The sequence below is a fragment of the Aulostomus chinensis genome, chromosome 1, assembly GCF_037954235.1.
Source record: "Aulostomus chinensis isolate RoL2024-O1b breed Wild chromosome 1, RoL_Achi_v1.0, whole genome shotgun sequence".
NCBI classification, from domain to species: domain Eukaryota; kingdom Metazoa; phylum Chordata; class Actinopteri; order Syngnathiformes; family Aulostomidae; genus Aulostomus; species Aulostomus chinensis.
This window is the reverse complement of record NC_141320.1, coordinates 46,851,542-46,857,541: the sequence shown is the minus strand read 5'-3', so window position 1 is coordinate 46,857,541 and position 6,000 is coordinate 46,851,542. Positions and strand designations below refer to the sequence as shown.

Genomic DNA, 6,000 nt, shown 5'->3' with positions numbered 1-6,000 from the left:
GTTTTGAAAGGACTTGGTTGTAAATAGGTGAAAGGAAATGTCGCAGTCCACCTCCTCTGTTCAAAGATGGTTTCTCTATCCTGACGTGGATGGCTTCTTTAACTCCTCTTTCAAACCATCTGTCCTCTCTGTCGAGTATTTGGACATGGTCATCCTGGAAGGAGTGGCTTTCCTCCTTGAGGTGGAGGAAAACCGCTGAGTCCTGTCCTCCAGAGTTGGCTCTTCTATGTTGGGCCATGCGCTTGTTGAGGGGCTGTTTGGTTTCCCCTATGTAGAGATCCGTGCAGGCCTCACTGCATCTGACAGCGTATACCAGATTGCTTTTCTGGCTGTGAGGGGTGGGTTTCTCCTTGTTCTGATCCAGAAATTCAACAGCTTCTGTCATTGATTTGACAGGAAATGTTGATGACACACTGGGATTTTTGTTCTCCTGCTGTCACTGTCAAGTGCAGCTTAACATGAGAGGTAGCAGGATCATTCATGTGTTCATGTTTCCAGCAGACAAGGAGGGAACCTGGGAGGACTTCAGTGACTTTGATCACTGGTTCTCACTTCATCTTCTCAGTATAAAGTTTAAAGCGAGCTGGCCAGGAGTTGAACCTAGAATCTTCTGATCCATAGTCAGACGCGTTATCCATTGCGCCACCAACCCTGTGAAGAAGCTGCTATGTTCATGTGTGCTTGCTGTTACAGAAAAGCCCAACAAGGTGGTGGCATTTTCAGGGGACACAATGGTGCAGTGGTCAGCACTGTGGCCTCCCAGCAAGAAGGTTCAGCTCTCCTCCTATTTGGTTGCAAGGAACCTGAATCAGTCCTCAGTGGAGCCGTGCTGCTGAGGCTGAGTGAGGCTGAGTGAGGGACTGAGCAGGAGCCAGCAGGTCCAAGCAGGTTCAGGCAAACTCTCCTCGGTCCACCAACATCAAAGCAGAGGAACTGAGTTCATCTAACAAAATGATTCATATCATCTCCTCTTGGAATGTTCTGGAACTACAAGTACACTTAAAATGGCCGACTTATGACAACAGAAGGAACTTTGAAGTAGATTTGATTTATTTAAGTCAGTGACAGTCATTTTTTTCAAGAACTTAGTTCAGGTAACTTGATTGTTTTACCAAGATGAGCTTTAATGTTAAAACATTGAAACAAGACCTTCATGTATTTATGATGACATCACCAATAGGAGCCTTCCCAGTCTGTCAGGGGGTAGAATTCAGTCACCACCAATGACATCAGAGTCAGAGTTTAGACATCAAAGACAGACATTAAAGCCTCTCTTATTAAAAAAAATTAAAGTGTTATATCTTTGAAAATATACTGCAATACATGAAATACTATATTTCCATGGATGGTAACCTCGTTCTTATATTCTTTAATATACTGCAATAGTAATGGACCCTCTATGACACTGTAGTGATGAATCTATCAAGGAGTAAAAATGATTATAATCAGAATTTTGAAGTCAAGTTTGAGATCAGTTTGATCCTCTCTCTCTCTCTCTCCCTCTCTCTCTCCCTCTCTCTCTCCCTCTCTCTCTCCCTCCCTCTATCTCTCTCTCTCCCTCTCTCTCTCTCCCTCCCTCTCCCTCTCTCTCTCTCAGGAGCTTTTAAATGAATATTTTAATAAAACAGAACAGGAGACTGAAGAGTGATCACTCCACAGGCTGAATGGGACATCTCTTAAAAATATTGAACCACTGAGTAAAACCATAGAAGCGCTCCTGTCTAGTCGGTGCTAACAAGTTAGCTGTTGCGTGAGTCCAGCTGTGCTGTCTAGGAATCCTGGTCAAAAGCCTCCACTCATCAAACAGCTGGTGTGTTGGTGGATCTGTGGATCCTGCTGGAAGAAGCAGGATGGAGCTCTGAATGGTTCCTGTCTCAAAGAGCTTCTCTGTGCAGCTCCCATCAGCTCCTAAAAACAGGAAACCAGCAGATTCACTGTTGAACGGTGGCATTAAAATGTCTCAAAAGCTGTCCTGTCCACCATTTGTTGGTGCAAAGACATTTAAAAACACCAGTTGAACATTTTCCAAAGTTGCTCTCACCTTCTTTCAAACACCTGGAATGATTTCCTCCAAATCAAAAGAAACTGGTAAAAAAACAACAACAAAAACCTCCTGGAGAATCAAACTCCAGCCTCTGCTCCAACTGGACTTGGGACTTCAAATGACCCCCATTAAAAGCTTGCCTGCATCCCCATTCACTGACTGTTGTGCTGTGGGTCTCCTGGACAAACATGGCAGGATCCTCTTGATCTCCAGGAGTTTAAAAGAGCAGCTCTTTTAAAATGGGTTCTGGCTCCATTCAGGTTTAGAGAGCTGAGACTAAAATCACACATGAATGAAAGAGGGAACCCAAGAAAACAAGTCAGCGTGAAAGAGGAGCAGATTTTAAAACTCCTCATCATTTCCACCTCCAGGAGTGAAGCCTCCCAGGACCCAAGAGGCTCCAGCTGGCAGAGCTCTCACTGGTTTCTCCACCACCTCGCTAACCTGAGCTGGACAGTGACCCCCTTCATTCCAGAGCAGACTCCACAAACTCTGAGCCCCCACTTTACCCACAGCCAGCAGGCCTCCTCAACACTGCATGACACACGACGACTAAATTTAACACTGAAGCGTCTCATCCAGAGATCTGTGACATGAGTCTGCTGTGGAGGGTCAATCTGTCCGTCCACATTCAGATCATTAACACAGCGACTCCTAAGCACCAGTAGAGCCTGTTCATCGTCCCTGGGTGGGCTCGAACCACCAGCCTCTCGGTTAACAGCCGAGCGCGCTGACCGATTGTGCCACAGAGACTCTGAGTCTCCTGCTTTTCATGAAGAGTTTTCAGGCTAAATTTCAGTGTGTGAGGTCCACACTGCACATTTGAGGGACCATGAAGGACAGAGGAGAGTCTGACTGTCATGGTGAAAGCCTTCAGCACTAGAACTGAAACAGCCCCACCATCTTAACCCCCCCAGACCAAACAGGCTTCATCAGAAACAGACCCCCCTCCTAGAACATCCAGAGATCATCAGTCTGATTAATAGAACATGGCAAACAATCAAGAACATGTTATTGTTTGATCAGAAGCTGAAACAATGTTTCTATGTTTGTCTGTTCTGGTCTGAATGAAAGAGGAGGTTTTCTTGGTCATGTGACGTGGATGAGAGTTCAACTAGAACTTCCTGATTCAACAGGATTTGAGTTTGTTGGGATTTTGTCAAAGCCACCAACCAAACCTCTGAGTGGTGCAGATGTCTGCTGCCTCCTCAGAGCAGACTGGAGCTCAGCCTCACTCACCTGTGGGAGCCCCAGCAGAGCCACCGTGTGATGGAGCTTCAGTTTAGGCTCCAAGGTCCTGGATTGAATTGGTGTTTGTGTGTTTTTAGGCCTCCTGGCACCGATGAATGAATGAACCATTGTTCTAGAGGGAGCTGGTGTCAGGTCAGTCCCTGTTTCTACAAGACCTCCTGCTGCAGAGCCAAACTGGGAAACATTTGAAACTCAAAATCCTGTTCTTGTCACAATCCTGCTCTCCTAAATCAAGGACTGTTCAGTCAATGGTAGAGCAGAGAGGAGCAGAGGAAGAGAGCTGGGACCAGAACCAGAGGTTGATGGATCAAAACAGTCCTCTGCTAAAAGAAGAAAAATAAAATGAACCTGCATCTATAGAAATGTGTGTCTGTTAAAAAGAGGTTCATAAGGATTTTGTCTTCCTCCACAATCACCAACCATTGTGAGAGTTAACAACAGTCCACTTTCTGACTGAAGCAAAAGTTTACTTCAAAAGGTTTTTCTGATTCAACATAGCAGCTAAATTTCCATTTCTCCACTGATTATTTGTTAAGGTTCGTGGGGGGTGGAGCCTATCACAGCTGACATTGGTCGAGGGGCGGGGTTCACCCTGGACAGGTGATTAGTCCATCACAGGACCAACACATAGAGACAGACAACCATTCACACTCACAGTCACACCTACAGTCAATTTAGAGTATCAATCAGCCTCGTCCCCTCTTGATGTCTTTGGACTGTGGGAGGAAGCTGGAGTACCAGAGAGAACCCACACAGGAACAGGAGAACACGGAGACTCCACAGAAAGATCCTGTGATGGAGCCAGGACTAGAACCTGGAACCTTCTTGCTGTGAGGAGACAGTGCTGACCACTGCACCACCGTGCTGGATTTTCTGTAACGTCAAGTACATCTGAACTGGCACTTGACAGTGACAGCAGGAGAACAAAAATCCCAGTGTGTCATAAACATTTCCTGTCAATCAATGATAGAAGCTGTTGAATTTCTGGATCAGAACAAGGAGAAAGGAGCCCCAATGAAAGAGTGATGGTTCTTGATTCTGATTTTGTTCTTCACTCCTACACCAGAGAGTGAAAGTGTGGGCTGGCTGGGAGCAACTGCCTGCTTCAGAGTGGGAGGAGCCTCAGGACTTTCCAGTGAGAGCCGCAAACTTCCACCAGCGCCCAGTGCCAGCAGGTCTTCATGATGGAGCTGAGAAGAACACAACAACACCAGAGCACTGGAGAATTACTGTGTTCTCTTTTGGTGTCCCAGTGTTAATTTGAGGATCTAAACCTGATATTTAGAAAATCAGACAGCACAAAAAAAGAAAATGCCACCACATCATTGAAATTTTCTGTTATACAAATGAAGGTGTTGACTCTTTTTGTATGAGCCCTGCCACTGAGGTCACCAACATGAGCTGGAGTTGGGAATCTTGAACTGAACCTGGCATCACAGCGACCCCTGCTGCTGCAAAATGGAACAGCAACACTGAACCAAGTACAGGATTTGAGGGAGACTGATGGTCTCTGTTTGGGTTTTTGAAGAACAAGGAGGGCGTGGCTTCAAGCTGGATTCTCAGAGATGATTTCCTCTGCTACTCTTACGTCCACTTCTGTCAACGTGCAGACATCTTTCTCGTTTCTGCGTACTTCAGGTGACAGCAGAGCTGCTGAGATGGCTGGTTGCTGCTGGAGGAAACGGTCCAGCATCTCCAGTGAGCTATTCCAACGTGTCACCACGTCAATCACCATCTTGTGCTCAGGAAGCTCCAGCACCCTTTGCTTCTCACTGAGGATGCGGCTCGCCGTAGAGCTACGATGAAAAAATGCAGCGATGCGTCTGACTCTGCCGAGCAAGCGTGCAGCTGTAGGGACTTCAATTAAGAAGGTGTGCAAAGCAACCAATGTGCAACAAGCCCGTCATCTCCGCAGCGCGGACAATATTTGCTGCTGAGATTTCTCGCTGTGTGGCTGGTTTCCACGGCTCTGGTTTGAAGAACATGGCATGCGAGGACCCAGTCGCTAATGTAGTGAGCTGTAATGGTCAGATATGAATGATGATGTCATCAGGGCTTTGACAGTAGCTAGAATTCTGTCTTTGATCTCAGGAGGACATGAAAGAAAGACAATTGAGGAAAGTAGAAGAGAGCATGGCAGCATGATGGTGCAGTGGTTAGCACTGTGGCCTCACAGCAAGAAGGTTCTGGGTTTGAGTCCAGGCTCGGGTGCTCGGGTGCAGAATCTTTCTGTGTAGAGCCTGCATGTTCTCCCCGTGAATGCGTGGGTTCTCTCCGGGTACTCCGGTTCCTTCCCACCGTCCAAAGACGTGTAATTTGGGACGAGGCTGATTGGACACTCTAAATTGACCGTAGGTATGAATGGTTGTTTGTCTCTGTATGTGGCCCTGTGATGGACTGGTGACCTGTCCAGGGTGAACCCTGCCTCTGGCCCGTAGATGCTGGGAAAGGCTCCAGACCCCTCGACCATCAATGTGGGTCTTTTGTTAATTGCATGCCACATGAAATTATTGTTGGTCAGTTTTCTAGCGACTGTCTCACAGTGGCAAGACAAGAACAAAAAATGAACAAAAATGACTGTCACTGACTTAAATAAATCAAATCTACTTCAAAGTACCTTCTGTTGTCATAAGTCAGCCATTTTAAGTGTACTTGTAGTTCCAGAACATTCCAAGAGGAGATGATATGAATCCATTTTGTTGGAT

The 6,000-nt window shown here is 46.4% G+C and overlaps 2 non-coding genes across 2 annotated transcripts; both read right to left on the bottom strand.

Annotated features, from left to right (window-relative positions):
* Positions 1-579: 579 nt before the first annotated feature.
* On the bottom strand, positions 580-652 carry trnah-aug (transfer RNA histidin (anticodon AUG)). Its single transcript has one exon. It is a non-coding gene; the product is annotated as a tRNA-His (tRNA).
* Positions 653-2,723: 2,071 nt separating this feature from the next.
* Positions 2,724-2,797, bottom strand: trnan-guu (transfer RNA asparagine (anticodon GUU)). The gene has a single exon. It is a non-coding gene; the product is annotated as a tRNA-Asn (tRNA).
* Positions 2,798-6,000: the final 3,203 nt, after the last annotated feature.